We start from the raw sequence: 18,404 nt of genomic DNA, 5'->3' as shown, positions 1-18,404 counted from the left end.
ATTTTCTGTATTTACAGGTACAAATCTACATCTGAGCTAATACAAATCAAGGTTTGAGCAGCAAAACGTCACCCACCTTTTGCATTTGTTAAGCTGTTGGGTGTTAAAAACCCTTGCTGATCCACTGCAAGTCATCCAGCAATGTACCTGCAGACCCCAATCTATCTTCTGCCCACTGCGGATGTCCAGTGTTCTCAAAGAGTTTAGACACAATAGTGATTCACAAATGATTCTGGAAGTTGTTAATAGTTTGCAGGCAGCGATTCACTTCTAAAATGAGATTAGGGGAATCAGGCTACAGTTTATGATCTGAGAATCCTCCTCCTTAACCCCACATGTGTGACAGCAGTTGGCTGGGCTTCCTCAGTGGTGGAAGAAAATCACTATTCTCATGTTCAGAAGTCATGTTTTATTACTCCACATATTCTAGGGATGAGATCTGGCACTGAAAGCAAATTTTCAAGTGCAAGCCATGGTGAGTTCTAATTCTGGTTCAAGCTAAACCTTGGGTGATGTAGGACTGGTGGTTATGGTCTTTCCATTCTGGAAAGTGATTAAAGGAAGGATCACTTCCATGTCAAGCAGTTAAACCCATTCCCCCCTGGGAATTGTAGCTCTGTGAGGCAGTTAACTACAGATCTCAGAATTCTTTGGGTGATCCACCCAAATATGCTTTAAATGTACATTGTGGATGTGCCCCATGATCCTATTGCACCACTTCCTGTTCCATCATTTTGTGTGTCCATAAGACCCAATGAGGAGCAAGTGTGAACACTCAATGTATAAGAGGGAAAGATTTTGTATAGTGGCTGAAACACACTAAGAAATCCAACAAATTATTACATGTGCAGACACCTTTTTTTAGCCAATCCATAGAATTGGGTTGCCTAACCATCTTTCCATTTCATTGGTTTTTTGCCAATACAGTATATATAATTGTAGAGTTGGACGGGACCACACGGCTCATCTAGTGCAACCCCTGGCAATGCAGGAATCTTTTGTCCAACGTGAGGCTCAGACCCATGACCCTGAGATTAAGAGACTCGTGCAGCTGTGAAGTTTCAAACAATTTTACTCTGTCTGATGTCCTCTTTACTGCATCATCTTTTCTTCATAATAAAAAATATAAAATCCTTCCAGTAGCACCTTAGAGACCAACTAAGTTTGTCATAGGTATGAGTTTTCGTGTGCATGCACACTTTTCTTCATGTTTTGGAGAGATCTGACTGAAGTGTTTAGTTATTCCTTTTCTCCAGAAGCATTCTAAAAATTCTTGTTCCTAAGCAGATTGAATTTGATCAGTTGGAGATGTAGAGGGAGATGTGTTTTAAATCTGAATACAGACATAGGTACAGACCCACATTTATAAAATATCCCCTCCCGGCAAAACTACTATATCTGAAAAAGAACGCAGCAGTGAAACAATTAACAGGGATTTAAACTAAAATTAAACTAATTTTGACCAAACTGCGGGAGGCAATGGAAGACAGGAGTGCCTGGCGTGCTCTGGTCCATGGGGTCACGAAGACTAAATGACTAAACAACAACAAACTAAAATAATGCTGCATCCCAATATTTCCTTTCCCCTTTCTACAAAACTTTCCTTATGCAATGGGCTCATCTAGTGTAATGAAACCATGTAGGAACCAACTGTCCCCTAGCAGCAAGTCAGAAATGGAAGGGACAAACATTCTGTGAAGGAGATAGTGAATCTCTCCCTGCCACTTTCACACTTCTTCACCTCCGTCTCCAAATGAGCATTGCATCAGCAGCATAAAGCAGGTTACATAAACTTTGGTAATGCATTCTCTAACCTTAAGCTGCTATTAACCCATTTCACATAAATACCGGAAGTAAATACGTTCTATATTTTGTCTCTGGAGGATGGGACAGATGCATGATCAGTTCCAATACTGGCACAAGGCATTTTCTCACAATTATTGTTTTTTTTCCTCCTGATGTGACTGTCAGTATTTGTTTTAAGGGCCAAACTGGGAAAGATGCAGTTAACATTGTGTGGATGGATTTTAAAAACTAAATAGCAAGTGAAGGAGGAAGCACTGAATCCCTTTGATCACTGTCTCAGATAGCCAGTCCACTTCTAACCCAAATGCAGTATGTTGTGGCTAGGTAAAAAGTGAGCACAGTTCCCAGCATTCAGTGTGCCCTGGTCTTGTGCTTGCTCTTTGCCCTCAACTGCTTGCACTGTTTTCAGTTGTGCTTGTACACCCAGATATTTTTCCTGCGGTTGAGACAAGGATCTGATTTCAAAACAAGATTTCCTTGCTAGCCTCACAGGACTTAGCTGGGCACTCTGCCTCTTATCAGTTTGAGTGCCCAGCAATGTGCTTGGGATGTCTAACTTACTACTTGGGAGAGTGTTTCTACCTTGCTATTCTCAGACAGTAAAGCATCGGGGTACCTAAGGAACAGGCATATATAGAAAAATCCTTTCTCCTTGAACAGACGTTCTTAAAGAATGAGCATGGGCTTTGCCACATCAGATGGGTTACATCTCTAAACCACCTGTCTGACACTAATTATATTGTCTTCAAACTTTCCCTACCTAATTTCCTATCCCTGGAAGTTATCTTCTGTGCTAATGCTCACTTTTCAGTCCACAGAGAGGAAAATATACTTTAATCGGCGATAACCTTTGGTGCCAAATTGGAGCCCAAGATAAGAGATGTTTTTTGTTTTTTGTTTAATCAAGCAGTCAGACCAGAAAGCTGTTTACATGCTGCAAAATGTTTCATCTGTGTCTGGGAACCAATGTAAGCAACCTGGAATTTAAAGGGTTGATTGCAGCCTGTTCTACCTTAGGAGGAGTTCTCTGTTTCACACATTATCCAGCTGCAAGGGTAGAGAACCAAAGCCAGTCCTGGCCACCAGTTGCATGTATCTGTGTTGCACATCTTGTAAAACATATGGTTGTTGCATCCGTATTCCAACTTTTTGCATGCACATTTTAAATACTTGAATGTGAGAAATAGCCATTGGTTTCACACTATTTCCACCCAAAGGCCCCAGGAGTGGGGAACTGATTTGGATGGTCCACCCCTAGAGACTAATGGAATCTGGTAGATGCTCTGGGGAATTTCCAGATGCTCTGGGTAATTTCCCAGGAGACAGACTAGGTGCTCCATGTTTCACTGTAAAATGGCTCCCAAGGGTTCTCTTCGTTGCTGCAGAGCCCACATTGCTCCTTGTTCTACTGAGGAGCTGCAGACAGTGAAGCATGCTAGAGTGCAGGTAGTGGAAAACTCACTCTGAAGGTGTCTGGACACACGTTAGGTTACATATTTTTGTTTACCAATTGACAGTGAAAGCTTCAAAGGCACTTCATTGCCTTTGCTGGGTCATACCAAAAGTGGTGGGTGGGCTCCTGGAGCATAGCACTTTGAGCATGAAATCTCCCAGCTCCATAGTGTGTTGGATGTTCCAGAATTGTAACTCCAGGCAAGGCGTCCAATGCAGCACCTTCTCACATTTTATGTTATTGAACTCAGTTTATGAGGTGTGACGATTATGGCCAGCGTTGTGATAATGTGGCCAGCTTCCTTGACACCCATGCACCCTAGCTGGTAATAGCCAGTTGGATGGCCAGGGGTCTTGCTCAGGTTCGTCCAGGCAAATGCATCTCTATGTGATGGATTTGTGTCTTCTGCAACAAGAATTCAAAAACGTTCCTGTATAACCAGGCATTTGTGGGCGAGAGGATTTCAGTGTCCCTGAAGTTTCAATGTATCTATGTGGGTTCTCTGTTTGTTTCTATGTTGCTTTGGAGTGCCTTGGGCAAAACAGAGCGACCAACAAATGTAATAAATAATAATAAACAAACAGCAAATCGCTTCCCCTTTGTGACAAACAAAATCTGCTGCCTTGCTCTGCCTTATCCTAGGGCCAGCTTTGGAGCTGTTACAGTGGTACCTCGGGTTACAAATGCTTCAGGTTACAAACGCTTCAGGTTATGAGCTCCGCTAACCCAGAAATAGTACCTCAGGTTAAGAACTTTGCTTCAGGATGAGAACAGAAATCGTGCTCCGGCGGCACGGCGGCAGCAGGAGGCCCCCATTAGCTAAAGCGGTGCTTCAGGTTAAGAACAGTTTCAGGTTAAGAACGGACCTCCGGAACGAATTAAGTTCTTAACCAGAGGTACCACCCTTACTCTTCAGAAGGCTCATTTTAAGAAAAACAGAAACATTTGGGGATCTGTTCACATATTTCCTACATTTTATCTAGGTTGGTCCTCATGTGTTTCATAGAATCTGAGAGCCCATTTAGGCCCGTTTCTGTATTATATACCTGCACATGAAATCCCTTAATGTTTAGGAGGCACCTTAATACATGAGATTTATTGATCATAGAATCATAGAATTGTGGAGTTGGAAGAGGCCCTGTTGAGTCATGATGCGTTTTTTCTCTTCCAGTCAGACCCTTATATGGATTTTTAACATGGATAGTTAATAGGAATAAGCATAAAAGAGACACTTTGCATTAGTATCAAATACTGGACCAGATACAGATAATCATTTGAGTCACAGAGTTCAGGACATAACCTATAGGAATGGTTTTCAACTTGCAGGGTTCAGAGAACCATTTCTGCCAGGCTACTACAATAACTGGTGGCTGGGCTGGCATCTAATCACCTCCTGTGTATTTGCACCAACCATAGGGGTGCGCTTATCAGAGGATAAGGAGACTGAGGGTGGTCAGATGGCTGCTATTGTAATTGCCCACAATGTCCCGGAATGACACAGCACCTCTTTGGAGCATTGTAGGCAGTTGCTGTGGCAACCACATGGCACTCAGAACTGTGGAACAGAGAGTCAGAATAATCTTTCTTTGCATAAGCCATTAGCCATAGCAATACAATAAAAAATAAAATAAAATAAAATGTACTGAAGATAGAGGTAAAAACTTAACTATACAAAATACATTCTGGAGGTTTACATCAATAATCAAATAATAGATCTTATTCTAATTGCCCCTGCTAATTTTTTTTTTTGCAGTTTTAGCTGCATCTTCTGGCATACAATATCAGGCCTGCTGGAGAATGCTTGTAATGTTCCAGTGTGTACTATCAGACCCAATGAATGGATGTAATATTATCATTCACTCGATATCATGGGTAGAATGATGAGGTCAACCAAAAAACAGATTATTTGGAAAACTTACCAGACTGTTTTCCAGTATCTATAATTGAGGTCAATAACAAAGGGAGTTAAGCAAGGTTGTATCCTAGCTCCCGTACTGTTTAATTTATATATGAATGATATTGTCCAGAGTTTAACATCCCCAGAGTATCATGCCCCTAAATTGAACACAAAAGCCAATAATATAGAGATCTATATTATCATATGCAGATGATGCGGTACTTCTATCTCAAACAAAAGTGGGCCTAAAAAGATTGATGATGGCGTTCTTAGGATGCTGCCAAAGAGAACAGCTGGCCGTGAATTACAAGAAACTAAACTAAAGTCATGGTGTTTCCCAGAAACTATAGGGCCCATAGATGGTATATGGATAATCAGTTGATCGAACAAGTTAAAGTCTTTAAATACCTCTGCCTCCCCCCCCCCCAGTCAACAGGGTCATGGGGATCACATCAGAAATACCAAAAGGGAAAAGCGTCTCAAAGCGCCAAGATTCTGACCCGCTTTTTCCATATAAAAGGTGGCAATCATATACCACCAGCACTTGGAAGTGTTTAAAGCTAAACCCCTAGCACAGTTATTATATGGGGATCAGATTTGGACAGACGCTCACCTTGAATCTACAGAAACACTAAGGCAATTTTTTTTCTGTTCCATCCTGTGTTCCAAATGCTTCATTGTGCTTGGAGGCTAATCTCCCCTCTGTTGAATTACAGATTTGGTGTAGGATATTTAATTATTGGCTTCGGCTAAATTTAAACTCCACTAGTCTACTACCCTTAGTATCGCAAGAGTCATGAGTGTGCTTGGTCTAAAATTGTCAACTGTGGAACAGGTGGCTGAAGGCTGTGGTGTCAGCAGCATGGCGCCCTTGGCACCTGCCTGAAGATTGCCACCTGCTATAGCTCCAGTCCTGCTTTCTGCATTAATGTGCTTTGCCAGGGAACCTCTGGGCATAACAGAAGACTGTGGTTTGTTGTAGGGTGCACATAAAACCTGGGCCAGATTCCTTGGACCTCATCATTGCCTAAAATGCACCAAGCATACTTACAGGGAACACCACATTGCAGGGGAAGTGAGTATCAAGTTGCCTTTCAGGGGAATTTGCCTGCCACCACTAGTATTTCTTATTGAGCAAGTCTCAGGCTTCTTTGAAACACAGCTTGACTGCTGTGAGGATAAGATGCTGAAGAATTAAAGGGAGCTCATACGTAGAGTTTGTAGTCAGTTATTGGAAGTCATTTCTCTACACTCAGCCTGTTGAGTAATGCCCAGTCCTAGACGTACCGGTAACTTGTGTCAAAACACACATGTATGTGAGGAAGTGGGAACTCCTTTTGCTACGTGCAGTTTGGGTGCGCAGGGTATGAATGACTCAGAATTTAGCAATAATTGGGAGGGCGGCTTTAAGTCATGAGAAAGATAAGACACTGATCTTACAAGGTTTACTATGTGAAATCCTTAAAACTGCCCTGTCACAGTGGAAACAGTGGAAACCCTTCTTTGCTCAACTACATTTTACATATAGCATTCACAGAGTAGTAAACGTGTGTTTATCACACATAGTGGTCTAAATTCTTAAGGAAATCAGCCCCATTCTTAAGGAAATCAGCTCCATTCTTAAGGAAATCAGCCCTGAGTGCTCCCTGGAAGGACAGATCGTGAAGCTGAGGCTCCAATACTTTGGCCACCTCATGAGAAGAGAAGAATCCTTGGAAAAGACCCTGATGTTGGGAAAGATTGAGGGCACTAGGAGAAGGGGACGACAGAGGACGAGATGGTTGGACAGTGTTCTCGAAGCTACGAACATGAGTTTGACCAAACTGCGGGAGGCAGTGCAAGACAGGAGTGCCTGGCGTGCTATGGTCCATGGGGTCATGAAGAGTCGGACACGACTAAACGACTAAACAACAAGTGGTCTAAATGCACTTACTGTACTTTTCTCTCTGAAACTGCGTTCTGTTTAGAAAATATTTTTGTTTAATGAACCTCTGAGCAAAGTAATAAAAATAAATAGCAAGTTCTTTGGTAATGTTTCCTTACTTGTAATGTTCAAAATCAAATGTGTATTCTAAATCTGGTTCAGCATGCTGATGTAGTCTTGGAGATGTGGGCAACCTGTGGGTGATGTGTACCCTTTGGTCTTGTCTCTGGCCTCCCCACTGCCTCATGTGGCCCTTGGGTGTCCTAGTGTAGAGTCTGCTTTCAACACCAGTGATCTTACATTCAAGCTAAAGTTAGAAAGAAACATAATACGAAGGCTCATTATCCAGTGGTGGGGAGGGTGGAAATCCAAAACCTCATGCAGTACACTAGTGCAAGAAGCATAATGGATTCTGAATAGGATTGCCAGGTCAGGAGTATCCCAGACCCTTAGGATGTCCCCCAATGATGTCACAGGGTGGGCCCTGGAGATGGAGGGAGAAGGAAAGGGCAGACCCCTCAGAACATCTATGTTATGATTTGTCGCCAGCTGTTACTGGGCTGAAGCTTGCAAGCTACATGCACATTTGTCTTCTCTTTCTGCTTCAATGCTTTATTATGAACTTAAAAAAATAATCCAGTAAGAAATATGAAATAAAATAAAGAAAGAAAGAGGAGGAAAGTACAAACCCCCGACCATAAAAAACCAAGGTTCACAGCCAGTACATCATAAAATAAGGTACACTCTCAAGAGACTGCATATTGAATTAGATGTTACAACATAAACCGACCTGATACAGGAAGAGTACAAAGGGATTTCTGCCCAAGTAATTCGGGACTGAAGTGTTCAGTCATGAACACTCAGGCTGACAGACTGTACCTTAGTAATGAACTGAACCCCCATCATCAAACTGCCATGAAGTCCCCCCTGAAGGATTGATGCATTACCCAGTTATTCCTATTTATCAAGGGTTAAGGACTGCACCAATTTGGGTTAATTGCCCCCTAGATACTGTCTCACCACTTGGCATTTGCAAGTTTACACCAGCATGCAGGAAAAGACTTTAAGAATAAGAGAATCCCTTAGGCTTTGTTAACAGCTTGTAGAGCATGGAATCAGCTAGGAACTTCTTGTGAATATTATTAGGTTTTTCTTTTCTTGCCGAGCTAAAAAAAGTTGGAAGGCAAGGAAGCAATGGGGAGTGAGGGGTCACCAACGTGGCACCCATGGGCACCCATGTGTCTGCAGATGCCTCCACAGGGTCCCCTCCCCCTATGGAAATTTGAAAGAAGAGTTATTGAAAGAAGAGTTCTGTTGTATCCAGTAGAATAGGTGGCAGTGTGGGCTTGGTGGTGGTACATATAGGGTGCCCACCATGGTTTTTTGATAAATCTCGGGAGTGTTACTCAGATGTGTTGCTTTCTGATTCATTACTTTCAGCGATGATACCTTTATTCTCTTCCAGTAGACTTCCTCAATTGCAGTCTTGGTTGAGGGGCTGTGCATAGTTAAAAAAGGGCATCTGACACAGGGCATTTCAAACATAGGTTGAACACAGGGGTGAATGAAGCTGAGATGACATATTAAACATATTTATTTGGGAGCAAGTTCCATTGAATTCAGTGGGCCTTACATAGCATCACACTGTCATCATGCTGTTAAGTAGGGCAAGCCATTCTCAAGTGTGTGGGGGGGTGATTCACAAGAGGGACAGAAATGTGCTTGTTGAAACATTAAACAACCATGATAATGCATCCATTGCTTTATGCCTGTTGGAAAGGAGATCCCATTGATTTCCCCTTCTCCAGAAGTGGCTTACCTGGTGAGGTGGAGTATGCAGTGCATGCTTCCTGGCAGGTGAGTTGCTGCTGCTTACTGGTAGTGACCGCGCAGTGGGTATGTTGCCATGGCACCGGTGCACCGGTGGGAGTGCTGGATTGGCTCCACTGGTGCACCAATACTATGGCATCCTCTCTGTTCCTTTGCCCATCTTTTTCCTGGTAATTGACAGCCACACACCTGCCAGAAGCTAGTGTTGTGGCTCAGCCTCATCAGCCAAGCCACTTTTGCCCCTCTTAGCCTATGATATCAGAGCAAAGACTAATAAGGAAGCATTTGGATTCTTGATGCAGCCCACACTGTGGCTGATAGGTGTAGGGAATCTTCATTATTTCCCAGAAAGCCCAGTCCCATTTCTGGGTGTTCGCTGACTAGACAAAGGGGCGAGTGGAGTGCTGAGAGATTTTGATTGTGTTTTAAGGCCTGATCATTCTTCTGATATATTGTATAGCTGTTGTTCTGTGTATAAGACTTGTGAGCAGGACTCAAACAAGGTAGCAAGGTGAAAAGGAGGACGGAGGTCATGTACTATTTTTGTTATTGAAGGGGTAATTGATTCACTCAAGCGCAAATCAAGAGCTCAAGGATAGCCAATCAAATGCAAAAAGCAATTGCAAAAGAAGTCTGAAAAATCCTGGGATAAAGGGGCAGAAGCAGTGAAATAACTACACATTGGTGAGTGTGTGATGATCATGACTCATGAGCAGCAAGAAGCAGTGATACTGCAAAACAACCACCCAACTAAACAAAAACCCCTAATGTGGTTCAGACACTGCTGAAATTCCCTCTCTTACACAACTTTGTAAGGTACGTGACCTCTGTCCTCCTTTTCCCTGGGATGCTCAAAATCAAACTGGGTGTATCCCAAGCTTGGAAAATACAGTAGTAAATGTTCAATAAAATTGGAGCCCATTCTTGTCGCATTCACTCTTAGTTTTCAGTCTCTCATTAACTTTTGTAGCAAAGTCCTTCCCAACTTTACTATCTGCACTTCCATTTTATTGAATTGCCATTGTAGCTCTCTGAAAAGAAGAGCTACAATGGTTTTTTTTTTATAGGTACCACTACAGCGGGAAGGTAAACGGCGTTTCCGTGTGCTGCTCTGGTTTGCCAGAAGCCGCTTTGTCATGCTGGCCACATGACCTGGAAGCTGTATGCTGGCTCCCTCGGCCAACAATGCGAGATGAGCAACCCCAGAGTCGGTCACGACTGAACCTGATGGCTAGGGGTCCCTTTACCTTTACCCAACTATTTGTGCTGAGGAGAACAGAAGTAGTGGAGGGAGAACCATAATCATTGCCACTAGTAGCCATCAGTAGCCCTCTCCTCCGTGAATTTGTCTAATCTTCTCTTGAAGTCACCCAAGTGGTGGTCTTCACTGCATCTTGTGGCATTAAGCTCCATAGTTTTGTGTGGAAAGTGCTTTCTTTTTCTCCATTCTGAATCTTACAATGTTCAGCTTCATTGGATTGCCTTGAGTTTGAATATTATGAGAGAATCCGAGAAAGTGAATGATAGTGTCATGCGTATTATAAAAGCTTTCTGAGATGGAACAGCAAGCCAGTAAAAGATTGTGCCTCTGTGTTTTTCTTGACGTCTGTTCCATTGTCTCTGGGTACATGCTTGAGTGCAGAAAGAAAAGAGAGTACAAAATATGAGTCAGAGAGGTTCAGGATCTCAGGATAATATTTTCCAGAAGAACATTGTGTTCTTCAATGCAGTGAACACCATGTCACAAAAATAATCACCTGCGCTGCTATCCTAAACATATTTGCATTATTTGCAAACAGCCCTGTCGTAGTAATGTCTGCTTCTGTGCTTAGTTGTTCTGGTGAGGTGCAGTATTGCTGCAATCAACTAATGCCTGCCTTTATTCCTGCAGCTGGATCCTATGTTAGTTTACTTGGAAGTAATTCCCTCTGAGTTCAGTGTATGTAAGATTGCTGTTTTAATTAGATAAACATTATTGTGAGGTTGCTGCAAGAAACAGATAAGTAAATTTGGCTCACCAAGGGAGGTGAATTTTCTCATCTTAAGAGCACAGATTAAGACAGGGTTCTCATCCCACTCTTTGGCTGCAACCACAAGGGTGGTCATTGGGCAAATAATAATAATAATAATAATAATAATAATAATAATAATACCACACCCATCTGGTTGGGATGGCTTCCAGCACATATAAAAACATAATAAAACATCAAACATTCAAAACTTCCCTGATTCAGGGCTTCCTTTGGAATATGTGTACTAGCTGCAGATGCAGTCACAATGAAAAATATTATACAAGTCATCAAAACGAAATGATTCAGTGTTTATGTTTAAAGTAGTTTATGATCAAGTTTGAGCAACTGTGACTGCAATGTTGGTGAGGTGGGCAAATTTCTTTTGTTTAGTTGTTTATATTTTTCGCAGAAAGCTCCCTTATACTGAATCAGACCATTCAGTGCATCTGGCTCAGTATTTGTCCATTCAGCTAGCAGACACTCCAGAGTTTCAGGGAGGGGTCTCTCCTAACCTGGAGGAGACAGGAACTGAAGCAAAGGCCTTCTGCATATCTTCCTAAAGAAGCTAGATGAAGGGGCAGCAACATACTGACTTCCAGAAGTTGCCTCTCACAGTGGCCTCCCATTATCCCTGACCAATGGTCGTGATGGAGTCCAAAGACATTTTCTCAGTGTGGAGATGAACAATGGCTCACTCTTTGAGAGTCACTTTTGATTTCAAACCACAGGATGAAGAAAGCGATATAGCAAGCTAGCATTTTATCACTGGAAATAAACCATGGAAAAATCCACACCCTATTTAGCCTTCATATTTATAAGATGGTTTAAAGGTAAAGGTAAAGGGGCCCCTGACCATCAGGTCCAGTCGTGTCCGACTCTGGGGTTGCGGCGCTCATCTCGCTCTATAGGCCAAGGGAGCCGGCGTTTGTCCGCAGACAGCTTCCGGGTCATGTGGCCAGCATGACAAAGCTGCTTCTGGCGAACCAGGGCAGCGCACGGAAACGCCGTTTACCTTCCCACCGGAGCGGTCCCTATTTATCTACTTGCACTTTGATGTGCTTTCGAACTGCTAGGTGGGCAGGAGCTGGGACCGAGCAACGGGAGCTCACCCCGTTGCAGGGATTCGAACCGCTGACCTTCTGATCAGCAAGCCCTAGACTCTGTGGTTTAACCCACAGCGCCACCTGGGTTTACATCTCCACAAAAGCCAATAAATATGTACCAATCAAAACCTGATTGTGTTGAGTGCTCAGGTGGCTAAATAACACAGACAGTTTAGTGCTGGACCAGCGGTATAATGCAGGTAACTGCTGAATTTAGGGAGCTGCTCAATAGAAGGTCCTGCCTTCCCAGCTGCATCCTCTTTCTGATGTGCACATGGGCTGGCTCAAGTTCCCAGGACTGGGATAAATGGCACAGCTTATCAGCCACCTTTGTGAACAAAGGCCCGTGGTGAGGAAAGTGTCCCTCCGTAATCTTTATAGCTGCAATAGGACCTGGAATTGCTCATGTCTGCAGACCCATGAGCAGCAAGCGAGCACTTAGCTGGCTGCTGATCTGTTGTTTCATTAAGGATTACGTGTTGTAAAGTTATATGGCCCAGCTGAGCTCCTTATTGATCTTTAGTGTTTGTAAACATTCCATAGTCTTTAGTGTAGTCCTGGTGACGTGGGGCATCCTGGTCAGGCCACCAGCCGCCTTAAAGAAACATTGGCAAGCATATGAGCCATGCCATGCCTTTGCTTACAGTTATACAGTAGTTACACCATGGTATTCAGTTCTCACCAGGAAGGTGTTTTTCAAGGCAGGCTCAGGGGCAGAAGCCCTCTCAAGCAACTGCAAAGTTACTTTTGGATGATTGGTTTGGGGTTAGGCCAGGGCGTCTTGCCCATAGGGGACAGTGGTGCAGGGAACCACGGCACCAAGTTCTGGAGGGCGCCAAGGAAGAGGTGAGGCTGGACCCGGCACCTCCCGGCAACAGCTTGCTGCCCTCCACCATGTTGTGCAGCGCCCGGAGTCTCATCCCCACCGTCAGAGCGCCCTCCAGCTGCTGCCCGCCTCCTCCACCTCCGCCGGCAGCGCCCTCCACGCAGCCCTTGCCTGCCTCCGGCATGCCGCGCAGTGCCTGGAGCCTCCTCCCCGTCGGAGCCGCCCTCCAGCCTGCCTGCTGGGAGGGAAACGGGGGGGGGGAGTTCTGGAGTAATTTTTGCACCACAGCGCTGGATACCCTTAAGATGGCCCTGTTTGGGGTCCATCTGTTCTAGAGGAATCCTTTCCCAGTTTGTGTCAGAGTCCGTACTCAAATACCCAAGGCTCTGCTGGTGCTCATGCTGGACAGGAGGGAAGCTGTGGACAAAGGATTCCAATGGCAGAAGGATGGAGTGGGACAACCTAGGAGTATTGGTCAGGAATGTGGAAAGAATTGCAGTGAGCAGAAGTCCAAAAAAGCTGTTGTTTCTCTGGACCAGATTGAAGGAGGAATTTCAGAAGGGAAAGTTCATCAAAAACAATGTTTAGGGAGGCTTTTAATGTTTAATAGATTACTGTGTTTTATTTTTCTGTTGGAAGCCGCCCAGAGTGGCTGGGGAAACCCAGCCAGATGGGCGGGGTAGAAATAATAAATTATTATTATTATTAATGGAGGCTGCGAAAGAATAGGGAACATGAAGGATTTCTGCTTGTGCAGGGGGAGTTTCTCTTCTACCACCATGCACGCACCCTCCCCAAATCTGCTCCAAGAGGGATGGGGGAACCACTGGAACAGATTTGGGGGGATGCGCAGGGGGAGGATATCTCATTCTGCAGGCAGAAACACTTGCACTCACAGTGCCACATTGGATACATCCTGAAATCAAGAATGCAGTGCTTTTTATTGCTGAGCCTTGGAATATTTCCTTGTGGGAGAGCCGTGGCTCACTGGCAGAACATACATTTTGCATGCAAAAGGTCCATTCTTGGCATCTCCAAGTATAGCTGGGAGAGTCACCCATCTGAAATCCTGATGTGCCACTGCTGATCAATGTAGACAATACTGAGCTGGATGGATCTCCCCACCCCCCTTATATTTTATTAGTTTTCAACAATAGCAAAATTAAAACAAACAACAATAACAGATCAAAACAAAACAGTTGACTTCCCCCTATTCCCTTTATTGGTTCCATTGTATATCAACGTGCTGCGTGTCCATTGTGAAATTTTAACCATTTGAATTACTTATTCTCCATTCGTAATAAATTTACAAGTAATCTTAAAACCCTGCTAATGTGTTAACCTGTGTACATTGCTTCTGTATATATGCAATAAAGTCCTTCCATTCCTCCTTAAATTCGTTGTCGTCTCTTCCTCTTAATTTCATTGTCAATTTTGCCATTTCAGCATATTCCATTAATTCAACTTGCCAATCTTCTTTAGTTTGGGACACTTTCTTCTTTCCAATGTTAAATAATAATAATAATAATAATAATAATAATAATATTTATACCCTGCCCATCTGGCTGGGTTTCCCCAGTCACTCTGGGCGGCTTCCTGAAAGATATTAAAATACAATAATCTATTAAACATTAAAAGCCTCCCTAAACAGGGCTGCCTTCAGATGTCTTCTAAAAGTCTGGTAGTTGTTTTTCTCTTTGACATCTGCTGGTAGGGCGTTCCACAGGGCGGGTGCCACTCTGCCTGGTTCCCTGTAACTTGGATTCTCGCAGCGAGGGAACAGCCAGAACGCTCTCAGAACTGGACCTCAGTGTCCGGGCAGAATGATGGGGGTGGAGACGCTCCTTCAGGTATACTGGACTGAGGCCATTGTTGTGCTAATAGTGTTTGTACGGCCGTAGTTGCATACATAAACGAATTCTTTTGTGATCTTGGTAAATCCACTCCTGTAATGCCTAGTAGGAAAGGTTATTTTAAACATCTTTATTTCATTATGAATCATTTCCCAATATTTTAAAACAATTTTACAGTCTTACCACATAGGAAAAAATGTCCCTTCTGTTGCTTTACATTTCCAACACTTACTTTCTTTAGTTTTGTACATTTTTGCTAATTTGACAGGAGTTAAATACCACCTGTACATCATTTTCATATAATTTTCTTTAATTGCCACGCATGCTGTGAATTTTATCTCATTCTTCCATAGTTTTTCCCATTCCTCCATCTGGATATTGTGTCCCACATCTTGTGCCCATTTAATCATGACTGATTTAACCTCTTCAACTTTCGTTTCCCATTCCAGCAACAGATTGTACATTTTCGATATTAGTTTCTTATCATTTTCAATTATTTCTCTCTGAAAGGTTAAAATTTCATATTGAAATCCTAACTTTTTATCATTCTTAAGTATTTCGTTGAGCTGGATGGATCAATGGTCCAGCTCATTATAAGGGAGCTTCCTGTGTCTTCAGATAGGCTTGGTTCCATTCCTGTGCATCTCTAAAGATCACATTGTTGGGGATGTCGTGAGAGACAGGGGCACACACTGTGTCTAGCAGCTCTTTCAGCCAGACAGCAACACTTTCCAAATATTGCACAGTGTTATTTTTACCCTTGTCTATTGACAAGGCACAAGAGACCATTGCCACATCTCCCAGTTCCACATGGTTTCAGTATGGGCAAAGGTCAGCAGTACGTGGACTTTGGTTCCTGAAGGATAAATGACTTGCTGGTTACTAGCATGGAACAGAGATTACATAACACAGGTGGCCAATGCTGCAGACAGAAAATGACTGCATTCAGAGGAGATGGGAAAAGAAAAGGACTCTGGTTATTCTGATGGTTATTGGGAGGGCGGACGCTTACGGTAGTTCAGGGATTCTGTTATAACCAGCCAGTGCATGCTGATGTCAGCCTCCTGCAATTCTGAGTGTCTCTGGTTATCTGTTAGCTAGCGTTTGAAATTCACCAGGTGCCAGGTGCATTTTGTGACCAAGTGAAGATGCCTGGGCACCAGGATGTCACCCAATGTCTTCACCATTTGGAGCTGCATACCTGGGGAGCCTTGGATCTTGACTCTTTTCACACACTAGCAAAAACATCCTGTAGAATTCTATCTGTTATGTTTTATTATCTGAACAATCAGAATGAATTTCAGGAACCCAAAGGTTGTATTGAAAAATACGACTGTCGAGCTGTCTGACCCCAAAATGGCTACTAGGCCATTTGGGCAACTGTAACTCTGGCTTAAGGAGCCATTTGACACATAGCTTATATATCTGAGTTTCTAACTGCATGTGGATCCTGTTAGATAGCCAACCATGCCGACTGCTGCTGGTACCTTGCCCACAACCAGCTCCTGCATGTCTTCTTACAGAAACTGAAGATATGGTTGCTTTGCAGCTGTTGAACTTCCTTTCTCTAGAGTAGGGTTGCCAGGTCTGCTTCCAAAAAATAGCGGACAAGCAGGGGTGTGTGTGTTAAATTAAATTAAATTATATATTTTCTTATTTGCTGCTGCTCCTGTGCATCAGGAACAGGAAGAGGCGTCTTTTTCTTTCACGCCTCTCCCTTTTGTTCTCCCCGTGAGTCAGGAACAGGCAAGAGGCGCCTCCCCACCCCCCATTTTTTTTAATGTCTTGTGAAACAATTGAGTATGATTAATAATTTTTTTGGAGAATCGAGTTCAATGGATATTCGATCTTTGTCTCATTCTTACTTATGAAAAAAAAGACAAAACGCGATTCTCCTATCCTTATTCTCTTAGACTGTACAGCTTTAGATTACGTACCATTTTATCATAAAGCTTTTGAATAAAAAAAAATGTCCACTATTTTGTGGGGAAAAAATAGTGAACATAATGTGAAAAAAGAGGACTGTCCACTCAGATAGTGGACACCTGGTAACCTTACTAGAGAGCTGAAAACTAGTGGGTGGGGCATAGCTGTCAACTTTCGGATTTGAAAATAAGGGATCAGCAGCCTCACCTGTCTCGGGGACAGTCTACAGTAGGGGTCCCCAAACTAAGGCCCGGGGGCCAGATGCGGCCCAATCGCCTTCTCAATCCTGCCTGCGGAAGGTCCGGGAATCAGCATGTTTTTACATGAATAGAATGTGTCCTTTTATTTAAAATGCATCTCTGGGTTATTTGTGGGGCATAGGTATTCGTTCTTTTTTAAAAAAAAATGCAGTCCGGCCCCCCACAAGGTCTGAGAGACAGTGGACCGGCCCCCTGCTGAAAAAGTTTGCTGACCCCTGGTCTACAGTATATCTAACAATCCAGGATAGCAGCGGGAAACGGCGCTGGAATATGGGAATTTCCAGCAAAAAAAAGTGAAAGTTGACAGCTGTGGCTTGGAATAAGGGAGTTTCCCGCAAAAAAAGGGAGGGTTGGCAGCTATGGGGTGGGGGACGGGACACATGCATACATCTCAACCATCCTTTTTCTTCTGTTGTCCAGTTTTCATTTCTCTCTGAATTCTGTCATCTTGTTTCCATTAAATGGAATGTAGTCATTGCAGCAGACATTTAAATTCAGCAATGTCAGCCTTGGCTGTCACTCTGACTGCAATATTGGTCAATGACCCCAAACAGGAAACATTCCAGTCCTGTTTGCTTAGGGTAGGTTTTGTGTCTGTATGTGTAAATGTATAGACAAGCTCAGAATGGTGCACCCTTCTAGTCAGATGGGACTTTAGCCGTGCAGCAATACATTGGTTGCCATGCAGAGTCCCATATTGCTAGACCTTGGTCAGCTGATCTCCAGTAGGCGAGACTTGAGGTCAGTTGTCCAGTTAAGAGGTTCGCATTCCCTCCCCCAACACAGATAAGACAAAGCAGCAAGAGAATATTAAAAAGAAAATTGGAACACATGGCAACTTACACAAGATCACTGCATATCCATTGTAAAAATGCGTTAAAAATTAGCCAAACCCACCCTCAAGAAAATGGCTATCATACTGTGTTTTTATTTTTGTTTTAATATTGATTGTGAATTGCATGGAAATTGCTGAAGGCTAAGACACACATTTTACAAACAAATAAACAAATACTGTATTTTTCTGTCTATAAGACGCCACCATGTATAAGACGCCCCCTATTTTGGGGGACTCCGATTTAAGAAAATTGGGGGGGGGATTTACTATGCTTGTATAAGACGAGCCCATATTTTAAACATTATTTTAGAGTAAAAAAACGTAGTCTTATACACGCAAAAGTACAGTAGTTCTACATAACAAATGAACAAATCTTTATTGCTCAGTTCAGAAGTTTTGCTTCATGATTATCTCCACCAATAATTGAACTGTTCAGGGCAGAGGATGCAATGAGACACCTATGACTTCCTCAGGTAGAGATGCAGCCACAGGACCACACTGGCAACGAGGATTCTTTCAAGAGAAAAGGGGTGGGGTGCCCTTAGAGGTTCTCTGCCTTCTGCATAGAGAGACCTGCATAGAATTGGACTGTTAGCAATTCAGTATAGCCACAAAGAACCTGAACATACTGAAGTCGTAGTCGTAGCAGCAGCAGCAGTAGTAGTTATTTTTATTGTGA

At 43.2% G+C, this 18,404-nt stretch overlaps 1 protein-coding gene across 2 annotated transcripts in view; it reads left to right on the top strand.

Moving 5' to 3' along the window:
- Window positions 1-18,404, top strand: part of LAMB3 (laminin subunit beta 3) — a 122,900-nt gene that overhangs the window by 47,561 nt on the left and 56,935 nt on the right. The window lies entirely within an intron of this gene.

This window comes from Zootoca vivipara, chromosome 7 (assembly GCF_963506605.1).
Source record: "Zootoca vivipara chromosome 7, rZooViv1.1, whole genome shotgun sequence".
Lineage (NCBI taxonomy): Eukaryota > Metazoa > Chordata > Lepidosauria > Squamata > Lacertidae > Zootoca > Zootoca vivipara.
This window is presented reverse-complemented; position numbering and strand designations above follow the sequence as displayed.